This window comes from Eublepharis macularius, chromosome 7 (assembly GCF_028583425.1).
Source record: "Eublepharis macularius isolate TG4126 chromosome 7, MPM_Emac_v1.0, whole genome shotgun sequence".
NCBI classification, from domain to species: domain Eukaryota; kingdom Metazoa; phylum Chordata; class Lepidosauria; order Squamata; family Eublepharidae; genus Eublepharis; species Eublepharis macularius.
This window is the reverse complement of record NC_072796.1, coordinates 93738960-93763824: the sequence shown is the minus strand read 5'-3', so window position 1 is coordinate 93763824 and position 24865 is coordinate 93738960. Positions and strand designations below refer to the sequence as shown.

The 24865-nt window shown below is 45.0% G+C and overlaps 1 pseudogene; it reads left to right on the top strand.

The window, feature by feature from the left end:
- The first annotated feature begins 22372 nt into the window (after positions 1–22372).
- Positions 22373–22844, top strand: LOC129333732 (endothelial differentiation-related factor 1 homolog; annotated as a pseudogene).
- The last annotated feature ends 2021 nt before the right edge of the window (positions 22845–24865 follow it).

Genomic DNA, 24865 nt, shown 5'->3' with positions numbered 1-24865 from the left:
TTACTTCCATCTTCTTCACTTTCCCACTGTTGTTACTCCTGGTAACATTTTAAATTAAGCTCCTTGGGGTAGAAGTCAGCTTTTTGTTATTATTCTGAAAAATTGTATGTGAATTGATGGTGCATAAAGAACAACCGTGAAGAAAAAGCCAAAGCTCAAGGAGGTGCAACAGGGGTTAATTCAGACCCCTCTATACTTATACCACTAATCAATAACAATATAATACACTACACAATGTCTGTCTATTACAATCCAAACACTCATATTGTCGGCATTCCCATTCAATTTACTGGGTGAAATATCCTTCGATTGTTACACAACATATAACATATAGCCAATCACATAGTCCCCTTTCCCATTCAAAATACTAGGTGGACTTCAATTGGTTATTCAATGATTCATATGTGTCGCCTTCTATAAACACACACTTAAACGTTGGTCGTAGGAATTCCTCCGGTGTTGTCAATTGAAAGTCATACTCGGAGGTATGGGCATTGTCGGCTAAGGGCTTTGCCGGCTTCTTTCGTATTGGCTCATTTTGAGCATTGTCTTCTTCTGGCCAATAATTCCTTTCAGCAAGCCTATCTCCAATCTGGGCTAAAGTGCAATCAATCTCTTTTGGGTCAATCTCACAAGCAGGTACAAGAATTAATGGAACAATGGAAGTTCTTGCATTGTGTTGTCATACTATCATAATCAGATCTACAAAACTGTTTTTGTAATTTTCATCTTTGTTACCTCAAAACAATTATACAGTTATTAGAATGGCTGTTCATACAATTCCATATTATATTTCAATGTCCCCCCTTTAAAAGAGTGGTCAGGTATGATGGAAACATCAGTGATAGCCAATGCAGAGCCACGTAGTCCCAAGGATCAGACAATCAATGAATCACAAGTGCAAACAGCTGTATTGGCCACAGTTCAGCAGAAGTAGGTATGCTTAAGCAGACTAGAAAGAGTAGGCACCAGTGTTCCTAACTCTGTTCTTGATTGCAGCCACTGTATATTGGACCTAACTACAGGATAAGTACAAGATCAGATGAATCACATAAAGTATATTGCTGTTAACACTAGTTGAAGTATATTGCTGTTAACACTACTCTGATTCATTTGCATGAATAGGTAAGTTCGCTATTTTCTGCAAAAAAAGAAAAGAAATCACATATAAACAGAGTTAGATAATTAATAAACAGTCTATCACATTCTCTAGACCCATGCATCATTGTGGGAATGATAATTATAATGATTCAGGTGACATAAGGTACTGAGTATGATAAACATTCTGGTGTACAAATTCATCAGAGAATTTTAAAAAAATTATCACATTTCTAATTGAGACTATCCATTAAATCAAAGTGCAGCCAGATAGCACTTGTAGTAAGTCATAGTTATGTTCTGTATTTTAAGTGCAACTTGTGATGTTTAGGGATACTTATGTGTTCTCTCATGTCAGTCAAGTCTCAATTCCCATAGAGATTAGAAAAATACATCAACTGACTTTGATAGATTGCTAACACTACTAGTATGATAAGGCAAAATTGGAACAAGAAAACTGGAAAGTGCTGTTGTACAGTTGAGCATCAGGGAGCATTTCAGCTGCAGCAGACAGCATTTTCCTTATATCTCTGCCAGAGAAGGGGCTAGAGACTTTTTTTAAAAAAATGAAAATGATAATTCAGATAACCTGCTACACTTATTGTTACAATGATGTATCAATATAACAATATTCTAGTGAAGATTATTTGTTAAGCCCCCTGGTGGCAGGGGAGGAAAAACCTGCTGCAGCAGGGACTGGGTGAGGGAAAATGGCCACTGTGTGGGCTGGGAAGTTTTTTCATCCATACAACGCCCATCAAGGCTTTACTGCAATCTTTCCCAAAACTTTGGACAAAGAAGGTTTGAGAAGGATTAGAAAAAAGCCAGGGAAACCCTAGGAGGTGCACAAATACTTCATGATGCTGTGGGGAAGCAGGAAATTCCGCCCCCCCCCCAAAAGCAATGATCTTGAGGCAGATAACCCATGTAGAAATGGCCTGGGATGGCACTTTGCACATGTCAACAGCCTCTAGTAGTATTTTAGATGAATAAAGAGTTACAAGTTAATTTTATGCCTATAGTTATTAGAAAATAAAAGTTAGCCCAAATGAGCCCCACCCATTCCTGGTCCAATTAAGGAGAAGGTATGCAGAGTAGAAGGAGTACAGAAAGTCTTTAAGGGAGGAACAGGTTCTAAACACAAAGAAGTTACCTCAGGTTCCTCACAAGGCTACCACCCCTTTTATACAAGAGTAGTCTATTCCATATATGGTAATCCAAACTAATTAGCCTATCTGCCTGTGATCAGTATTTTCCTCTAGGAGCACTAGGCCAGACAAGGCCCGACATCAGGTATGTGCCATCAGTCCCCCTTTGGTCCAAGGCCCAAGGCCTAACCTATGGTGGGCCACTTGCCACCTTGATTTCAATAACATTGTTGAAGCATTACATATCTTTGTTTATCATTGTGTCTTCTGTGCAGTCCCACATGGGAACTGCACATGTACAGGCCCACTGCGAATGTATCAAAGCTCCAAAAGGTGTGAGACACTCGCAGGGCCTTTTCACATGCTTTTTGAGTGGACATGGCTATAAAAGGCGGGGTGAGCAGATCCCTCCCTCAGTTCTTTTTAGCTGCTGTTGAAGAAGAACGTGTTTTGAGCTTCTCCTCGAATCCGAGCAAGAAGAAAAAAGTGAGAAGAAGAAGATTTTGAAGGTGCTCTTCAAGAAGTGCCTCAGGTATGATTCCAGGATGGCCCAATCTGATGGGCACAACAAATGCCTGGCAGGAGCGGGCATTGTACCTGAAAGTGGCTCTTTGGGAGGCCTGAAGGGTGTCTCTGATTTTGAAGTACCTCTTACTTTGGCTCCAAATGCTGAGAATACGAATCAGTCAGTTCCTCCTACTTCGGCTACAAGTGCCAATAATAACAACCAGATGGTTCCTCCTACTTCAGCTCCAGGTTCCTCCTACTTCAGCTTTTTGTTTATACTGTCCCCTCCTTCTGGGTTGTTGAGATGACTGATAAGGGCAGTAGAACTGGCTCTGTGCTTGCAGTATAGTCTATACAACCTATCAATCCGTGAGTAGGGGTATTGGTGTCTAGGAAAGTACCTAGGCTTGTATGCATGTTGTTCCTGCACAACACCCAAAGATTTAGCTGTCTGGTGGTTCTTTTTCTTTTGGGACAGCCTGTGGTCAGTAGCTGCTGCAAATAGTGTTGGTCCCTCAAAAGGCATTTCCTCGACTCTGGTTCTGGTCTCAGGTGCTAAGGCAGTGCATCTGAGCCAGGAATCTGAGACAGGAATGACAACTGATCAATATGGCACCCTCCATACCCTTTGCTGCAGTCTCCACAGCATGCTATCCAGCATTCATTTGTTGTTTGGATACTCTTATGGCTTCAGACTGAAGCAGATTGAACAGCACCCGTTTATCCTCTGTTAGGCTAGTTACGTATTCAGACATTTTTTCCCATAAATACAACTGGTAACCACCCATGATGACCTGGTGGTTACCAATGAACAAGTTAAAGGCCAAAATGGAGTACTGTTGTCTCCTGTAGGCGTCTATTTTCTTGCCCTTCTTATCTGCTGGTACAGAATGAGAGCCTTGCCTCTGTTTTTGGAATTCCTCAGTAACTAAGGAGGAAGGCACAGGGTGCTTGAAGAGAGAGGTCCATGTGTCATGCTTAACTTTATACATGGCCTCTACCTTCTTAGACGTGGATGGCAATTCTGCAGGCTTCTTCCACTTTTCCAGGATCAATTCATCCAGCCCTTCCATGATGGGGGATCCTACTGATGCCGGTGCATCACTATAAAGCCTGACTAACAACATGCAAGATGTCTTAGGAGCAGAAGATGACACATCTAGGTCATGGGCTTGTGCCATCCTGGCCATTTGCTCATCATATAGGCATAAATCCTCATAAGGGGACCCCAAGGATGGTGCATCATTCTCATCTGGAGATGGTTCTGACACTTTGGATCCGCCATCCGATGCCTCCAATTTATAGTCAGCATCCTCCTCTTCTGAATCACTGGAGTATTGCAGGTGGGCAGGAAACGGAGGTGGAAGCCAAGCTTTCTCTGATGATGTAGATGGGCTCGGATCTGATGCGTTGAATCTGTGAGGACCCCCAGTCTAATAACAGTGATATGAGGGTGGAATACTGCAGGATGTGATGTTCATGCTGAATCATACTCCTTGGTTCTGAAGAATGGTCATGCTCAGATCTGTGCCTCCTCGGTTCCAAAGACCCTCGGGGCCATACTTTGGATCCAACTTGATGACTCATCCACTGGAGCCAGCTCCACAGAGGACTCTAAAGCCAAACGTTCTCATAACAACTTGTGAACAGTTATATCACACGTAGGATTTTTCCACGTCACGTTGGGTGTTGCTCTTGGCGTGTTAGCAATGAAACTCAACAAGGTTTCTTGCCCCTGAGGAAGTCTGTTTGGACGAAGAACTTTAGAAAATTGCCGGCCTTGGTTCTGGGCTATACTTGGGACTGTGCTTTCCATCCTCCTGAGTTGGAGTGTCTCAAGACCACCTATAAAAAGGAAGAAAATACGCACAACAAACATTCCATTGCCAAAGACTTACCTTTGCCATGACACCCCTATGTCCTCCATCTGGGGATGTCAACTGGATTCACAGAGAAAATTTTGTTACTATTTCATGTGATATATATAACTGTTCACAAGTTGATATGAGAACGTTTGGCTTTAGAGTGTAAAGTATAGCTAAATGGATATAACAGTTTAAAAATTTTGTTCTTTGAAACTACTATATTTTGTCCCTCCTGTATTGTATTCTCTTTTGACAGTGTCTTTTCAGGGGGGAGCCAACTTTGTTTAGTCAGCTCCACAGAGGAAGCAGATTCGAATCCATGCTCGGTCATCCAAAGACCAGAGTTGGTCCCCAGTGAAGTTGCGTCCAACCTACAAGACTCACACTCTGACAGTGAATGTCCTGAGGAATGAAAGTGCGGTGACAGAGTCCTGGGAGGACTAGATTGACATCGTCCTCTGAACGACTCTCCTTAGACCGACTCTGATGCTTACAACTCCGTTCTTGACTCCAGATGGATTTAGAGGAGTGTTTTGTCTTCTTTTTCTTTTTTTGCAGACGGTTCTGACAAAGATCTTGGTTCCAGAGAGGTCTGTGGAGCCAAAGCCTTCCATGCCGTCGGATCCAATCTTGGAGTCAATTGCACAGAAGCCACAGATCCCACTCTAGAGAGTTGATCTGGAGTGGCTGCGGGCTTGTCAGCTTTCTTAGAAGAAACAACCGAGTGCCCTTTGGAGCTCAATTTCTGACCTGCTGCAGAATCAGATTTGGGGAAGATGTCCCACAATGTGGCCTTAAGCTGTTGAGCCCTCTCATTCCTGGCCTTAAGGGTAATGGTTGACAAAAGGTATAGGAGCCAACTTTATGTCCCTCTCCAAGACACAGGAGACACATATCATGTTGATCCGATCTGGTCATTTTAGTACCGCACTGGATACATTGCTTGAAAAGCGATTGCTCTGACATCTTGGAGAACACTTGAGCGCTACTGCGCTACTGCGCTCTGACATCTTGGAGAACACTTGAGCGCTACTGCACTACTGTGCTCAACTGGCTCAGCCTGAGAATGTGGTCTCAAGTCACCAAGATTGGCAAAAGTGAAATCGCAAAGACAAACAAAGTCCAATAAAGCAGTCCAAAAGTCAGATTACCGAAAATTCCATCAGAAAAAGAGTCAAGAAGCAGAAATACGAACGAGCTCTGAAGCAAAGTTCCTCTATTTGCGGCAGCTAAGAGAGAACTGAGGGGGGGGGGTCGTTCCTCCTAGGTCACGTGTCCATTTTAGGTGGGGAAAATGGTTAATCTACATAACCGGAGAGAAGCAGCCCCTAACAGAGCTCAAAAGAAGCGAATAAGTTTCCATGTTGGCAGGCCTGCACATGCACAGTCCCAATGTGTGTCTGCACAGAAGAACTCGATGAACAAGAGTCACAGGTATGTACAATCCTGTTTTCCTCTGGGACAAGATTGGTCCTCGCTTGAGTCTTATCCTTGATGAGAAACAGCGTCTCACAGAGATCGTACAGGGAGAAGCCCTTAGGCTCTCTAAGCACCAGATCTTCACCATGAGATATATTGGGTACTGTTCCACTTGTGCTATAGTCTCAGCCATCATGATACAGAGACACGCCTGGCTTAGAACCACTGCATTAGCCCACACCATAGATTATGGATTGAAGAGCTATCCTTTGAGGGTAATGATCTTTTCTTGTTTACTACAGACGATGCTCTCAAAAAGGATGAAAGAGGATAAGGTGACTTCTAAGTCTCTAGGCATTACCCTGGTCATACATATACAAATTGGTTCCCTTTTAGACTTTATCCTTATTACACCCCCTCCCTGTCAGTCAATCCCTTCCCCTACCTGCATGGGAAAAAAATCACCCAGGAGCTCTGGATATTGTCTATAGTCCGGGAGGGTTACTGTCTAGAGTTCCAGACTGTCCTCTAGATGTTCCTCCCAGTTGAACCATTTCCTGCCTCAAACACTGTTGGTGTAGGAAATACAAAGCTTGTTGCTGAAACAAGTGGAAGAACTGCTTCCAAACCATGGTTCTGAAGGATTTTATTCTCATTACTTTATGGTGGACAAAGAGTCAGGGGGCTCATGCCTCATCTTAGATCTCCATTTTTCAACAAGTTTATTTTTTCAAAAAAAATTCAGAATGTTTAGTTGACGGATGTTTTACCCGCCTAGAGAACCTCTCCTGGTTCGTTACTGTTGATTTGAACGACACTTACTTTTAGGTGCAAATAAATATTCATTACAGAAATATCTCAGTTTTTCAATGCCGTTCTGAAAGGTTCCAGTAGAAGGTCTTCCCTTTTGGCCTTTTTTCTAACTGTCAGGTGTTCACCAATGTTACAGCAATAGTGGTTGCTCACCTCAGGGAAAAAAGTTGTACCATATTTCCCTATCTGAATGACTGGTTTATTGTGGGCCAGTCTAGGGAGTCCATTTCCCATCACACTTCCTTAGTCCTGTTGACCCTCCACAATTAGAGTTACGAGTCAACTTGGAGAAGTCTACTCCCATTCACAATGTATTATCATGGACATCATGGGAGCGGCTCATCTGGTTTAATGGTGACATCCATGATAATACATTGTGAATGGGAGTAGACTGCAGTTTGCTGAGGAAGCTCAGCAAAACAGGTTTTCCGCTAGCAGCCTGTTGGGGGCCAGGGCAATGAATCTTAGCTTCTCCAGGACTCAAGGTGATCTGAAAAACACAAGAAATACCAACGGTTAATGCTAAAACAACAAAAGACTTATGACTTACCTCGGATCCAGAAAGATACAGTAGAACGGAGAATATTCCTATCCTGCAGTAGGAAAGAAGAAAAACAGTTATCCAGCATACTTTAGATTTTTCTAACCAGCTGTGATTGTGGTTGGCATGTTATCAAATCTATTGACATTTTGTATCTTGGCCATCATAATTTATGTAATTTGTTATCTATTTATTGTATGCAGTATTATATATGTAATCAGTAGATTGATTGCATTTGTAGCACTTTAGCACATTTGCACTTTTCTCTTGCACTGATTGAAATAATTTATATTGATATTTCTACTTGACATTCAGATTTATTGAGTACCACAGGGGTGGTGGTGGTGGTGGTGGTGTCTCTTCCTTTTTTCTCACTGCTTGTAAATGCAGTGAGAAAGTTTATTGTTCACCTAGATGAGAACTTTCAGGCATTTGGGCACACATCCAGCATTCAGTAACATTTAACAATTCACTGGCCCTCATACTGAAATGGAGGAAAAAATTTCTTCTCCATATTCATGATGTTCCCATTCTCCCCTCATGACTCTTGACACTCGGAAAAGACTGATTATTAAGACTACTACCCTGCAAGGCAATTGATCTCAAATTATTTTACAAACAATAAGAAAATACTTTGTTTGGAAGGCATTATGAATATCCTAAAATGTAATCTGGAAGATTTGGTATTTATCAAAAAATAATGTTAAAATCAAAATATTGGAGTCTTTCTTAAGATGTTTTTTAGTATCCTATTAAGGTTTAATTTAGCCCAGGTGGGGCAGAAAATCGATACAGTTTTCAAAGTAATTGTCAATTTTCTTTGATTTAGGTGGGTCCTTCCTACTGAGATTTTAAATATTATAGATTCAAATAAGATATTGAGGATATTGCTACATCCATTTATGGTCAATTGGTTCACAAAATTCTTATCAATTTAAAACACAATAAGTTAATTAATAAAAGGTAAAAGAAAACATCGCGATGCAACGTCCTCCCATGGGTCAGTAATGACTCAGTGCTTGCACAGGGGACTACCTTTACCTTTACCTAAGTTTATTAATCTTATTTGGAAGGCATAATGAATATTTTAAAATGTAGTCTTGAAGATTGGTATTTATAATAAATATAAAGATTAGACTAAGAAGCAACAAAATAAATTAGTAATACTAATGTTAAAATTAAAACACTGGCAGTCTTTTTGATGTTCAAATCTTAAAAATAAATTTTAATATTCTGTTAAGATTTGAAGGAGAAAATCTATATTTATATAGTTCTTCAAAGTAATGGTTTATCTTCCCTCCTTTTCTTCCTTCTCTTTTGGAATATCATCTGGTATATTACATATATATGGATTAACATACTTTATATCTAGGGTTTAAATTATCTATTTAGGATTAAATTAATCTTAGTTTACTAATCTAATATGGACAACTGATGTCAAATATTTATGATGACTGTGACCCAGTAAGTTTTGAGATTCCAAGAATTATTGAAATTAAAGACGTTTCTGAGGATTCATATTACGTTAATTGCAGGCAAGATGAACAAGACCCAAGTTATTGTGGATAGAGGGGGAAAATCTCATTTTGTATTTGGTTATTAATAGCAACTGTTAAGTTCCTTATCTTTTCTTTCTCTTTGAAATAATATTTTTGTTTACTGTATTTTTACTGCTGCATAATATGTGTTTATTATTTCTTATTACCCTTGTGCTTTATAGACTTATCCTTCTGGGTTCTTTAATAATAGATGAAAAACTTAATTAACAATATTTTAGATTTTTGGTTTGGAATAGGGGGAGAGGGGTAATAGTATCTATTATATACCATGTACTTTATTCTATTATTATATCTAATTTACTGTATTTTGTATAATCTCTCAGATCTATTAAATAATCTCTACATGTATTCTTAACCGTTCTATGTATTCTTAACCATTTCTTTCTGTTTATAATTCTTAATAACTTTTTTTTTAAAAAAAAAGACTACTACGCTGCAAGGGGAGTACATACTTGGCCTAGGTCTTATTTGAATGGAATTGCTAAAGATTTCCCTCCCTTCCCAAAATAGTTAGTAGAGTCTTTTGACTTTGACTTTAACAAGGCTCTTTTCTGAATGGCAATTTGAGATTACTAATCACAGTCCAGGTTCACAGTCCCGGTGATTCAGCCTTATCCAAGAACTCAGGAGCCAATGCCTTCTTTAATTGGGTGTAGTGTATTCAAGGATCATGACCCTCCACTCTGGCGCTACTGTATGAGGTGAGGAGCACTTGCTTGTGTCCTTTCCAATATGCAATCAGGGGATTATGCTTCCGTCTCTTAACATACAACCAGTCACCTGGCAGGAAGGAATGGACTGGAGAGTCACAGGGCAGAGGCTGTTCAGCAAGGGCAGCCCAGTGGAGAGAATGCAAGACAGACTACAAAGCAATAATATATTCTTTCATTTGAATGTCAACTGCCTCAAAATCTAATACTCCCCCCTTTGGGGATATGGGATAGGGCATTTCATATAATATCCCAACCCTTACTTTCCCCTAGGTGTGACCCACGATCATGTCAGGGCAATAGGTAGTGCTTCTGGCCTGTGCAATTTTGTGTCCATATAGATCTTAGTTAGACAGGTCTTCAAACTTCTATTTAGTCTTTCTAATTGACTGCTGGCTTGTGGTCTCCAAGCTGTGTGTAGGTCCCATGAGATTAACAATATAAACTTGCTTTCTATTAACTCTTGTTCCTTTTGTGGGATAAGGCACTGTTGAATAAGGAAAGGTATCAACAAGGAAAGGTATTGTCGTTTCCCCTACCATTACATTTACCAGGGGCTAGGGGGCTATAGTTAGCTTATGCTCCTGACCCCCCATTCACTTTCCTTCTTTTCTAGCATTTGAAACTTGTCTTCTTGCCTTCGATTTGGACACTCTTGTTTCCAGTGCTCTTCTTGTCGACAGAGGTAACACTGTTTTTTGCCCCCAATGGCTTCCTTCTTCCTTCCTCTCTCTTCTCTCTGGTCTCCTGTTTCCAGGCTGCCTTGGGCGAATACCCCAATAGCCTGCGCCAACATCATTGTCTCTGCTTTTCTTTCTTCTTCTATTTCTCCTGATCTCTTCCTAAATAAACCTTATACGCTAATTCAACCAACTCTAAAATTCCCTTCGTCTCCCAGCCTTCCAGTTTCTGCAACTTCCCTTTTGATATCATCAAATTCTTGTCCCACAAACAAGGCATTAAGCATTCTTTGATTCTCTGGGGCTTCTGGATCCAATCCTCTATGGGCCCAAAGAGCCTCCATTAATCGCTGCAAAAATTGGGTGGGGTCTTCCTCCTTTTTTTGTTTTACCTCATAGACCTAATTCAAATTTATTCTGCAGGGAACTGCCTTTTTTAACCCTTCTGAAATTAGCTCACAGTAAGCTGCATGAAGGTCCCATCCTATATCTGTAGCATGTGGCCAATTTGGAGTCATTCTTGGCACCACTCGGTCAACACTGCCTGTTGTCTAGCCTCATAAATATCTCATGCCTTTTCAATCACCAATCTCTTTTCCTCTGGTGTAAGAATATTATTCAGTAGCAACTGGCAATCTTGATAAATAGGTTGGCACATTCGAAAAACGTTACTGAATTCCCTGTAGAAAACATTGGGGTCCTCTCTCAAGGAGGGGATGGTTTTCTTCCAATTCATCAGGTCACTGATTGTGAATAGTACATAAACATAAGTCAAACTTGTTGCTCCAATCACCTCCCTTAATGGCCATAGGAGTCCCATCTGTAGTCTATCGGGAGGGTCACAGGCCTCCGGTAGCCTCAAAGTCATGGCTTCCCCTTTGAGTTCCATATCCAGGGGAATTTCCTTAATAGGGGACTCAAGCTCTTCCACCAATTCAAGGATGTGCCTTTTCTTTTTGATAAAAGTTGGAGTTGGGGTCTTGGGCAATGCTGGCTCCACAAAAGGGCACTTGAAACCAGTGAGGTCGTAGAATCACATGGGCCTGGATATGGGGGTAATTTGGGGTAGATTTGGGGAACCTACGATGGATCCCTCTCTGTCTGTCTCCCTTCCCACCCCGTCTTTGTAACCCATCCTCTGGATTCATATTGTCCTGTTCAGGGATTTTCTCTTCTATTCCTCCCTGGCCCTGCCTCTTTGGTCTACCCTTTCCCAATCCCTCCAGGTGCAAAAGTACAGGAGTCTTACATGCATTTACAAGTAACATTTGCATATCGTTCTTTCTTAATTTACAATTCTGAAACAAATAGGCTTCGGTAGCTGTATATATCCAAAATTGGGTGTAATCATGTTCATCCCACTTTCCCTTTTGAAACATCAGATTTAATAAATCCCTTAGGGTATTAAAACCCAAAGTTCCTTGTTCTGGCCACCACCCATCATTGTCATAAGTATATTGGGGGCACTCAATAGTACAGTACTTGATCCCACAATCTGATCCCATTTGTTTATCACACACCCTAAAGGAGTATACTTCTCCTTCTTAGGGCCAAGCTACAAGTGACAAATGACACTTGAACAGCAAGTGGATTGAGTGGAGGGCAAGTGAACATATAGAAATACACTTGCTGTTCAAGTGTCATTCGTCACTTGTAGCTTGGCCCTCAGACTGCCCTCTTCCCATCCTGCGATCTGCAGCCAGGGCCTCTCCCATTACCTGAGGACTTATATTGGAATTATGCAGATCTTCCCAGGATCCCATTTTCCTGCCCAGGCCTACCTTTTCCAGTCAGTTGCCACTGATCCTTGTAGTTGGGGGTCTGTCAGTGGGGATGCCACAGCACCACAGAAGCCACAGCCTAGGCAAGGGAGTTCAAAGCCTCGGACATAAATGGATCTGTGGTGTGCACTACTGGCCTGGCAGTCCCTTGCCATTCTGCTGTGCCTGTCAGTTCAGCAGAAGTCCCATCTAAGGTGCCAGAAATTGTTCACCCAGAAGGGCCCCACCCACTCCTGGCCCAATTAAGGAGAAGGCAGATGAGGTAGAAGGAGTACAAAATAACAACAACAACATTTGATTTATATACCACCCTTTAGGACAACTTAATGCCCATTCAGAGTGGTTTACAAAGTATGTTATTATTATCCCCACAATAACAATCACCCTGTGAGGTGGGTGGGGCTGAGAGAGCTCCTAGAAGCTGTGACTGACTCAAGGTCACCCAGCTGGCTTCAAGTGGAGGAGTGGGGAATCAAACCTGGTACTCCAGATTAGAGTCCCATGCTCTTATCCACTACACCAAACTGGCTGTTTATTTCAATAAAGGGAGGAACAGGTTCTAAACACAAAGAAGTTAGGTTCATATATGGTAATCCAAGTTAATTTGCCTATTTCTGTGGTGCAGTATGAAATTCAAGGCACATGTGTGTCTAAAGGGTTAAACAAGTTAAATTGCTCTCATGTCTTTTGGCTCTACCTGTGATCAGTATTTTCCTCTAGGAGCACTAGGCCAGACTAGGCCTGATGTCAGGCATGTGCTATCATACATAAAGGCCAAAGGTAAAGGAAAGTCCCTTTTGCTGGTGCTGGGAGCCAAACGTTATGTAACACTGCTGCTACAGGCACAGTGGTGTAGTGGTTAGACTGGTATTTCACAGGGTTGGTGTGAGAGAATAATAGAAGAGAGGAGAACTATGAAAGCTGCTTTGGGCCCACATTAGAGAGAAAGGCAGTGTATACATCAATAAATAAAATGCAACACAATACACCACAAAACAAAGGATTTGCTTTAAAAGCTGCAAAGCAATGCTAAATGGTGCATTTTATTTAAACCATCTTTGTTGTGGCCCACTGGAAGAGCTTCTGTTTGTAAGCAGAAGGTCCCAGAGTCAATCCTCAGCATCTCCTATTAAGAAGTCAAAGGAGTAGGTGATGTGATTCGGTTTCATTTTCACAGCCATGTCGGACGCTCCTCTCGGCAGGTCCGAGAGGAAGCGGCCGAGCCGCCTGGCCGGGCGGCTGATCTGCAAAGGTTAGCCCCCAGACTCTCAGGCAGGGAGTCTGAGTCCGGGACGCGGCGGGAAGAGCCCTCTGACAGATCGAGGCAGGGGGTAAATTGCCCGTTTGTCCCTATGAGGCCGGCAGACGAGCGCGGCACCCAGTGTGCTGCCGGGCTATGGAAAACGGCAAGGAGCAGGATTAGGCGAAAGCCTGCAAGTAAGCGAATCCCTTCTGTTACTACAAGCGCATGCGAGGAGTGGTGGGGTCTGAAGGTTAGAAGACTCGGATTTTTCCCCCCTCATAGAGTCTCGGAAGATTGGCGGTTCCCCCCCCCCTTAAAATGGCAGCGAAAAAGCAGAGTCCTTCTCTTGGCAAGTCAGTTACGGCGGCCTTGCAGAGGGGCGAGACGCTTGAGGAACTGGTTAAAAGAGCGGTTATGGAAGCCATAAAACCCTTTGTTGACAAGCTGAATGAAACAGAGCAAAGGGTGGGCTTAATTGAAAGCGATGTGAAAGCCATTAAAGAAGCAGCGGGGGGGGGGCAGAGAAGTCTGCCCGGGAAAGTGCGTCACTTACGAGAGCAACAAACAGGGAATTAAAGTTGGTGGAAAACCAGCTGATCGGACTGCAAGTGGAGCGAATACAAACCATTTTGCGTCTCCAGAATGTTAAAGAGGAGGAAAAAGAGGATTTATGGGATCTCGCCTCGGAACTTTTAGCGACACCCGCGAGGGCAACTAAAGAAGAAGTGAAAAGCGCCATTTTGGGAGTCTGTCGGGCATCTTCAAAATATGCAACGAAGCGGCAGCTGCCTCGTGAGATTGTTATCGAGTTTTCATCTAGGAGGGTCCGGGACAGTATCCTATATAATTCATACAATGCGGAATTGGACTTTCTGGGAAATAAAGTCAAGATATTGAAGGACGTTCCATTTTTAGTGCGGAAGAAAAGATTTAAGTACAAGATGTTGGCAGCTCTTTTGAGGGAACGGGATATAAAGTACAAATGGCTACTCCCGGAAGGAATCGGGTTTAGTTATAAAGATAAAGCTTACAAGATTAATTCGGAAGATCAGCTAAGGGATTTTGTGGATAAAAATCCAGAATTTGGACCAGATACCAAGGAAAAAGAAGAGGATCCGAAGCCTGAAGGGAGGGGGGAGGCAATGAGCGCTCCGGCAGTAGCTGCGCAGAGGGAATGTGGCTCTCCCAGCGCGGCAGAACGCCGCTTAAGCTGGGAGCCGTCCTTTGGAGCCCCGCCCGGTGGAAAGGAGACAGTCTCCCTTCCCGGGCATCCGGGGCTTTGCTGGGGGGGCGGAGCCTTGAGCCATTACTGGCTGCTCCGCCCTTACCCAGCCTCAGTCTCTTCGATCGCTCGGAGAGGCAGGAGGCTTTTTGCTCCAGGCTTCCCCGAGCATCGAAGGGTAGGCCCTCTGCAGCAACAGCTGCTCGTCAGGAGGGCCTTGGAGCAGCGAAAGCAGTCAGCTCTTGGAGGCTGTTGGAGGCGGCTGGCGGCTGCAGCGCACAATACAGGCCAGGGCTTCAGGGCCTGTTGGGGCTAGAGTAATTGAGCAGTTAATTGAGCAGGCTGGTGGGGCACTGGGGTGGCAGGCAGCAGGGCTGTATTGGAGGGACTTTGGCCCAACTTGGGTGTGGTCGTTCCCCTTAATAGTTGTCTTGGAGAGAGTGGGTGGTGAGAGCCCTCTCCCCCCCCCACTCACACATAAACCCCTCTTCCTGCCATAAGCCTTTTTGTTTCCATTTAGCCTCCCCCCCCCCCACCGGCAAGAAGTAAAATAAAGTCACTTAAAAAACAGAGCCGGTGTTCTTCACTTTGGCTTACTGGTAAAGCGGCACCTAAGCCTATATTCTTGTGGGCCATAAAAGAGGGCCTGTCTCTGCCTGATAGCCATTCTGTTAGCAGGCAGATTTGCTCAGGGCTGTGCTCAGCGCCATCTTTTGGTGGAGAATTACTGGTGGCCTGTTTCTGCCTGGCAGCCATTCTGTTGGCAGGCAGATTTGTTCAGGGCTGTGCTCGGCGCCATCTTATGGTGGAGAATTACTGGTGGCCTGTTTCTGCCTGACAGCCATTCTGTTGGCAGGCAGATTTGCTCAGGGCTGTGCTCGGCGCCATCTTATGGTGGAGAATTACTGGTGGCCTGTTTCTGCCTGACAGCCATTCTGTTGGCAGGCAGATTTGCTCAGGACTGTGCTCGGCACCATCTTGTGTGGCAGCTTGGTACTGCTCCTGGCAATTGCTACTTTTGCTGGGGCTTAGTGCTACCTGTCAGGGCTAGCGTCAACAGTTGGTTAAGGGGTAAAGCTGTGAGCCAGTCCAACACATTATTAACGGCTGCCGTGTCATCATTTGGGAATGTTTATGCTGCCCAGAAAAGGGGGTGGCCCATCAATGGGGAAGTGGCCTGTAAACGGCCAGTGCCGCAGAACCCTACTCAGGCTCTGTCTCCCTCAGACGAGGATGATGGCCCAGGCAGGCAGGAACTTATGGAGCGCATTGTTGCTCTTGAGAGGGCTAGGAGTGGTACAGCATCAGCTATTGCACCTGTTCAGCCACACAAGGGTGCTAAAAGAATTACAATTGCTGCTTTTAATAAGGATTTTGCCTCTTGTCTTTCTGCCCTGGATGGAGTATCAGGAGTGGTGGCAAGTGATGGAGGCAGCAGCCAGGACCATCCAACATCAACTGAGAGTGTGGCTGACATTGACCAGGAATGGTCAGCTGACAGTGGGCAAGTTGCCATAGCAGTGGAACGACCCATGCCTGACGGTACGGATCCTTTGCCCAAGCAGAGTGCCACTTGGCCCTGGGGCTCTTTGGGGCAGGTAGCTGCTACCGGCGCTCCTGCATCTTCTGTTCTGGAGACATGCTTGGTTGGCCTTCTGCAGGCCTAACTATTTGGCCTAGTTATGCCAGACGCTCCTTGCACCTCCAGCAGGTGCAAGTACTGCCTGTACCGGGCTGTGCTACCAGTTGGGATGGATAGGCCTTCCCTCTGTCTGTGACTGGGTGGCCTTTTGGTTATGGCAAGCAGATGGGCCTGGCCCCTTATGGACCCCAGGGATATGGCATGGTTCCTTATAGGACACTTCCCCCGGGAGACATGGCATTGCCTGTGGGGGCGGGGAGAATATACAAAGGGTTAGTACATGGATGACTTTACCCTTCTCTTCAGGGAACTGGAGAAGAAGGATATAGATGATCTGTATGATAGGGATAAGGAGAAGATCCGCTGTAGGCAGATTGGTGCAGGTCATGGCCCTTACCAAGTCCAACCTCAAAAATAGGAGCGAGAGTGATCATATGATTATTCTGCCCTCTCAGGGTTCAGGTTCCCGCACTTCTGCGGGGCAGCAGGTTTAAATATGGCTGCTTTGTTGGGACTTCATGTCCGAGGAACTTTGCAACAAAAAAGTGGGCAAGTATATGCATGACTGCCCTGCATGCATGGGAACCCACCCATAATCTGCCTGCCCCAAAGGAAGACAGGGTGGGAAATGCTTTGGGGGCAGTGGTGGCCAACAAGGGCCTGGCAAAGGGGCCCAGCCCAGTAAAGCTGAGGGTACTTGAACGGTTTCTTCAGGTCTACCCAAGGCGCAGGGTGCTGACTATTCGTCCATTGTTTAAATGACTTTTTGATGTCTGGGCCAGCTGGCATGGGGCAGTGTGCCAGGCTTTTGGCAGGGGTCATGGAGTGTTCAGAGGAACTGGAGGTTCCTTTAGCTTATGAGAAAACCGAGAGACCATTTGTTGTCATAGCATTCTTGGGAAGAGAACTGGACACAGTACAACAGACCTTAAGGTTGCCCTTAGAGACGGTGTTAGATCTTGGGCTCGATTGGAGGGCTGCTTGAGTGGAGCCTAGATATCTCTCCTTGAGTTGCGGCAATTAGTTGGCCATTTAAACTTTGCCTGTAAGGCAGTTGTGCCTGGGAGGGCTTTCCTCAGGTGGCTGTATGATGCTATGAGGGCCTTACGGTTGCCCCATCAGCGTTTAAGAATTAATAAGGGCATGCGGGATGACCTTTTGGTGTGGAAGGAATTCCTTTACACCTTTAATGAGGTGACTTTTTGGAGGGAGGAGCTTTTGCTAGAAGCCGAACTTCAAGTCACCTCTGATGCCTCCTGGTCTACAGGCTTTGGAGTCTTTTTTAGGGGGCATTGGTGTGCTGACCAATGGCCCGCTAATTGTGTAGCCCAGGGATTGTCCACAGAACTTACGTTTTTGGAGTCCTTTCCCTTGTTAGTGGCTGTGTGGCTTTGGGGATCACACACTTTTGGTCTGACAACTTGGCTGTCATGCACGTGGTCAAAACCATGGCATCTAGATCTCCCAGGGTGATGAGGCTGGTAAGGGCCCTTACATTGAAATGTGTGCAGATGAACATTTTGTTCAGGGCCAGGCATGTTCCAGGTGTTAATAATGGTGTGGCAGATGCTTTGTCTTGCCAACAGATGGAACGATTCTGGCAGCTTGCTCCCTGGGCCGACAGGCAACCAGCGAGGATGCCCCAGGAGCTCTGCGAGCTTGGACGGCGGAAGTAAATAGAGCAATCCAGCTATCCATTGCCCCCAGTACACGCCAGGCCTACGACCGGGCAGTCGGGCAGCTTTACCAGTTCAGGGTGTTGGCGGGGCTCCAGCAGTAGTGGCTCATCCCACCTAAGCACTTGATGCACTTTGTGTAGTGCAGCGGGGCCGGGGCCTTGCAGTGAGGTCCATCAGGGGTCAGTTGGCTGCTTTAGCCTTCGCCAGCAAAGCACGTGGCTTACCTGAATTCACGGGTGTCTTCAGGATTAGAAAGATGCTGGAAGGCTGGGCCAGGGAGTTAAAAATGCCACGTGACCCGAGGCAGCCCATCTCCCCATCAGTTCTTAAGGGACTGGGGAGCGCATGGGCGGAAGTCTGTTGGTCAGCGTTTGAACGGAAGCTTTTCCACGCTTCTGCCTTAATGGCATTTTTTGGAGCTCTGCGAGTTAGTAAGCTGATGGCCTCATCGCGTACAGACGCGTCTGGCCAGGCACTGAATGCCCGGGACATTAAATTTGTTGGGGATAAAGTCTCCATTGGGATCAGACGGTCCAAGACTGACCAGCGACAGCAGGGGAGCCCCTTGCTTTTGGACCCCTGCTCTGAGCAGGAGCTGTGCCCTGTTAAGGCCCTCAAGGAATATGTCACGCTTCGTGGGGATGACCAAGGGGTCTTATTCCACCACGAAGATCAGGCCCCACTGACTAAATATCAGTTTTGGGCGGTGACAGAGAGGGCACTTAAGACTATTGGCTTGTCGGGGGTCAAATTCGGAACCCACTCCTTCCGGATTGGTGCGGCCTCCACAGCAGCTGCTATGGGATACCCTCAGCCGGCGATTCAGAGAGTGGGCAGGTGGCGGTCAAGGGCGTTTCAGTCCTATGTCCAGCCCCTGCAGCAGTTTTAAATGGCAAACTACTTGTTCTTTCCTCAGGTGCCATGTCGGGCCAGGAGAGGAAGAGAATCCTGATTTGTGGCCACAGCATGGTGTTCTGGGCGGCCAATCAAGCCAAGAGAACACAGTTTGGATCCCAGCTGGGCCTGAGCGCTGTGGCCACGGTGGATTGGCAGAGCAGGCGTGGTCTCAGATGGCCTGGCCTGCTGCCTCTCCTGTTTAGGGGACGGAAAGGTCCTCCCCCACACATTGTGGTAATTCACCTGGGTGGTAATGACCTGGGGCTGGCATGCAGGTAGCTGAGGACCTTGAATACATAAGCAGCCGGTGGCTGGGTGTGCTTATAGTATGGCCGGAGATGCTACAGCGGAGGGTTTGGCGGGAGGCCTTTGACACGAGGGCAATAGATAGGGCCCGACGCAAGGCTAACCACGCCATTAAGAGGTCCTTGGGGCAAGGCTTGGGTATTTATTTGCCACACCCCAAGATTAGGGCCGAGTTTGCCCACCTCTACAGAGGAGATGGTGTCCACCTGGCACCTGAGGGCAATGATATTTTCCTAGATGACCTGCGGCAAGGGCTTTGGGTGGCTCTAGGCCACCTGTGGGGCGCGAGGGTCTAAGCAGAGGCTTGACCCTTGCGGTGGCAGGAGATTTTGGGAATAGGGTGCGGGCCGGTGAGCCCCTCTGGCATTTTCCCCATGCGTGGGGTGCAGGGTCTGCCAGGACGGCGGGATGCTTTTGACGGCTCCTTGCTAGGAGGGCAGGCGCCTGAGGGGATCCCCAGGAGCAAGGCCTAACCTCATGCTTGATGGCTGGGGCGTAAAGGGTGCTTGAGGGGGGATCCAAGGCCTGGCTGCCAGGTTCCAGCCATTCATGAGATGGCCAATACCCGGGGCAGGGGGGCTCGCCCAGACAGGCAAGGCGGTGGTCAGTGGTATGACCCCAGGGCTTGACCTGTACCGCTTAGTTAGCTCTTGCCGTGCATTACGTTATGGTCATTTAATAAACGGCCCTTTATTCCAAGCCTGTGTCTGTCTCTTCCTTCCGGCTGGGGTTACAATTGCGCCCGAGGCCCAGGGGAGGGAAAAAGATTTAATTTGAATTGTAATTTGTAATTTGTATGATCAACCACTCCGTCACTATTTTATTAAGCTATTTTTTACTATGGCAGTATGAAGGGAAAGCATTGAAATGTAGTGTTTAGTGTTTGTAGGTCACCTTCCGCTTTTTTCCACCCCTCCTTCCCTTTCTCTTTTTTTCCCCTTTCTTTCCCATCCCTTGTGCTATTGTAGTCTTTTGTAGTTACTGTCTTGTAGGTTATGTATGTATGTAGTAGTTTTGTATGTTAGACATCGAGAAAAAAAAAGGAGTAGGTGATGTGAAAAAACTTTACTTGAGACCCTGGAGAGCCACTGCCAGTCTGAATAGACAATACTGAACTTGATGAACTGATGCTCTGATTCAGTGTACATAATAGTTGTCAAGTGCTTGTCTATGGCAGACAATCTCCCACTGATCATCTCCAATGCCTGTCACTGCTCTAAGCAGAAGTGGGAGAAAAATAAAATAAAAAATGCTGGCATCCTCCATGCTGGCATATCACTTTCTGGTTCAATCCAGAAGTGGCTTTAAGTAGCTCTAGCAATTGCCCCAAACTGGAGTTTGCCATAGAGTTTCTAGCAATTCCTAGAACTACCTATTGTCACTTCTGGGTTGTACCTAGAGCATGTTTGTACTTGTACCTGCAGCAGATTGTGTGTATGACAGCACAGGCAGAAGAACAAATTTGGATGTCCAAGCTCTCTGTTCAGCTAGCAGATAACCTGAACCACAACACAAATTGTCTTTCTTTGAACTGTTCTGTGATGTATGTTTGAACAAATTGCTTTCTGTTGTTGTGCCAAAAAGTTTTTTTTAATGCCCCCAAATGCCTCCCCCCACCCTTGTCCTTCTTCATGACAGATTCAAGAACTTGTTGGGACTATAATGAAAGGCAGACCACACTCCCTGTCATGTCAAGAACTGTGCAGTCAGGGAAGTCGACATGATTTCATGGCTAATGATTCACTCGCTAATATCAGTGTGGCTGCAGTGAGGATAACCAAGTTGAGCTGTCTTAGATCCAATGATTCAATTAGGCCAGCTGTCCCTATTTGTCATGGCTCAACTCGCTTTCAAATTACCTTTCCAAAGTGCATACGTGCCTTTGCATAGAACTTAACAGCTCATCTGTTTTTAAAAAGTGGTTATTTAAGCAAGATTGGGAGAAAGTTGCTCTTTCTGTTTAGGCAAAGCTGCTCTTCCCGCATACCTGCACAGTATGTAGTAAACAGTTGCTAAACCAACCTTTAAACTTAAGAAGGCCAAGCAAGTTCCAAAATTTAAAACTTATAGCAAGATGCACTCCCAGCGATCCCCAAGACTGCTTCTGATTCTCCAACCACCCAGCTTCAGAAAGGATATTGGGGCAGCCAGCAGAAGACAGGCTGAATGTACAAAGTGATTTGTGACATCATCAGAGGGTGACAACTGTGGGAGGATGAAACCAAGACATTGAAGGCACACATAAGTCCCTCTTGACAAGATATATGGGTGTGTTAGTACATGTTGTGGAACTACCCCTATTTCTGAGACTGACTTCCTTGTTCTGAGGCAAGGAATTAAGGAAAGGAACTCAGCAGTTCTACTGATCTTTCCATAGAGATCCAGGCTTTTTACAGGGAGATCAAAGTTTTTTTACTAACTAGTGAAATGAAGACACATTTTTTCAAACATGGTATTTATTCAGATAACATTCTTGAATAAGTGAGAAAAACATTTTTAAAGATGCCTTCATATTCCTTTCTTCAGTCATTGATATCATTTATTTATTTATATACTTATGTAGGGCATTTCCATGCTACCTCTTCAGAGCTGGTGGTTTACAATTGAAAAACCACAGCACATTAAAAAAAGCCATTAAAAAGCCATTATACATAAGCACCATAAAAACTATCTGTAAAACTGAAGCAGATCATTAAAAAGCTGGTAAGATAAAATACCTAACAGAAAGTCTGGAGCCTAAAAGAAACTAACGTAGATGCCAGGTGAGTCTCAAAGGGGACAATGTTCCAAAGGCAAGGTGCCACCACAGAAAATGCCCTGCCCCTAGTCCTTGTTCTGGCCACCACTCATCATTATCACTTCACCTATGGGTGCACAGACTTCAGGGCTTGGGAGGCAGATCTTAACCGATAGGCTGGGATCTCATCTTTCCTCATGGTTCAAAGTGACTTATAAATCATAATTAAAAACCTTACCATTCAAAAGAAACAAAGCTAAAACCCCAAATAATGTCCCTCTCAACAGATATCCCATTAAAAGCTCTGACAAATAAAATGGTCTTGTAGCCCCTCCAAAAATTTTCTACAGATGGTACCTCAGGGACCGTGTTCCACAGAGTGGGAGTGATAATGAAGAAGGCATGGACTCTTGCTGATGCTGGGTGTGCTACATTAAGTGAGGAAACCATTAGTAGTTTGCAGATTGAGGACTGCACTTGGTACATGGAGATATATTAGCAGAGGCTGAACAGGAATGGGAAGCCATGGCAGAGAGTGACTGGGACACAGTGACAGTTCTATGCAAGAAGGGCCCTAGCGCAGTCCAAGCAGGCCATACTAGCAGCTCAAAGAAGAGGAGAGGATGTGGAGACCTCCAAGAAATGGGCAGCAGGCCAGAACAAGCAGCACTCTATTACAAAGAACATGGCAAAGCTGGACTGGGAGACAGAGGAGCTGCATCATGACAGGGTCCCTCTTGAAGTGGGTAAAGTGATCTAGCAGGACAAGCAGAGCAAAGGGCTCACCCAGAAGGATCTGGCCACAAAAATCAATGAAAAGCCACAAGTCATTGCTGACTACGAATCTGGAAGGGCAATCTCCAACAACCAGGTGCTGGGCAAGACTGAGAGAGCCATTGGCCTTAAGCTTCGCGGGAGGGACATTGGGAAACCCCTCGAAAAGGGCCCAAAAGGGAAGTGACAACAAAGCCTCGAAATCAGTTTGCGCTGACTGATCTCACCTAGCCATTTCTTTCTCCCAGATGGCCAGGATCTCTCTTTGTCTGCAGCAGGCTAAATGAGAGGGCTTTAGCCTTGCTAGAGAGGAAACCATCAGAAGCTCCGCCCTGCTCTAAACAGCAAACATGGAGATATATGGGATGAGATGACCTTTTAGATGTGGACCCTGAGCCATCAAGGACTTTAAAGGTCAAAACCAGCACCATGAACTGAACTCAGAAACAAACTGGCAGCCAATGTAGTTCTTTTAAGATAGGGAAGCTATGTTCCTACCTTCTAGCCCCTGACAGAAATTGTATTCTTGTTGCTGCTTTCTGAACCAGCTGAGGTTTCCAGGTTGTCTTCAAGGGAAGCTCAATGTAAAGTACGTTACAGTAGTCTCACTGTAAGACTACAAAAGCATGTGTCAGCATGTCCAGATTGCCTGAGTCTAAGAAAGGTAAAGCTAGTGAGCCAGATGCCGCTGATAGAAGGCACTTTTGGCTACTACACTAACCTGCATTTCAAACCGCGAGGTAAGGTCCATGAGCACCCCCTGCCTGTCAATGCCAACTCCACTTCATCTAAGACAAGTGGGTCCAATCACCCTATAACATCAGCCTTCCTAACAGCATTACTTCTGTCTTGTCTAGAGTCGGCTTCATCTTGTTCTGCCTTGACAATGGTTTCAAAACACTGGTTCAGAGCCAGGATTGATGCATGCATCTGGAGGCTTATATAAAGAAATATAGAATTGGGTGTCATTTGCATATTGATGACATACATGCTTGAAGTGCCAAACAATTTCATTCAGTGGCCTCATATACATGTTGAAGAGTATAAGTGAGAGAATAGAATCTTGTGGCAGTCTGCAAGACTAATCCCACCGTGCTGATTCTCCTCTTCCAGTAGAAACTCTTTGTGCCTGATTACATATGAAAGACTCGTTTTATTCTATTTATTTATTGAAACGTTTTACGCTGCCCTTCCTCATGGTTCAAAGCAGCTTACTATAGTAGATTAAAAACATTTGCAGATAAAACTAAAATAAAACAACAACCCCCAATTCCTTCATATCCTTAAAAGATTCTTGCCATTCAAACCTCCTCAAAAACCTGGCAAACAGGCAAGTCTTGTAGTACTTCCTGAAGATCTTCAAGATGGGGGCTCCTCTTACCTCTTCAGAGAGCCATTCCACAGAGCAGAGCCACAGTGGAAAAGGACTGGGCTCTGGTTGATGCCAGAGGGGGCCACCCTAATAGGTGGGATGGCGAAAAAATGGCTGCCTGTAGACCAGAGTTGGCACACAGGGACATATGAAAGGACATGGCCCTTCAAATATGTGGGTTCCAAGTTGTGAAGGCCTTTAAAAGTCATAAGCAGCACCTTGAAATGAGAAATAGATTGGCAACCAATGCGGTTGTTTCAAAATTGGCAACATATGTTCCCAGCGGCTAGCCCCTGATACTATTTGGGTAACAGTTGTAATTTCCAGGTTGTTTTCAAAGACAACCCCACATGGTGTGCATTGCAGTAATCCAACAAGGTTACAGAAACATGGATCAGTGTGGTCAAATCAGCTGAGAGTTGGTGAACCAAATGCAGCTGATAGAAAATGCTCTTGGCCACCATGCCCACCTGCTTTTCAAAGAGCAGTGTGATGCATCCGAGACTAAACAACAAATGAGGTGCTCCCCTCATGTCTATGCCATATTAAAACTAATGAATAAGAATGGAGTGGTCAACTGTATAAAAGGCTGCAAATAGATCTACCAATTGCTATGAAATGACTGTCTCACATCCAGTTTCAAATCAAGGTCAGAACAATGGAGGCAGTCTTGGTTCTGAACTCAAGCCTGAAGGCACGTTGAAATGAGTCAATGGCAGTTGTATCATCTGAGAATCCCTGCTCCTCCACCACATGCTCTATCACCCTCCACAGAAACAGTAAATTGAAGATTGAGCACGATGAGCTTTTTGACAAATTTAACGACTTATTAATTCCATTTATAGAGTCTGACTTTGATATCCTTCAGATTT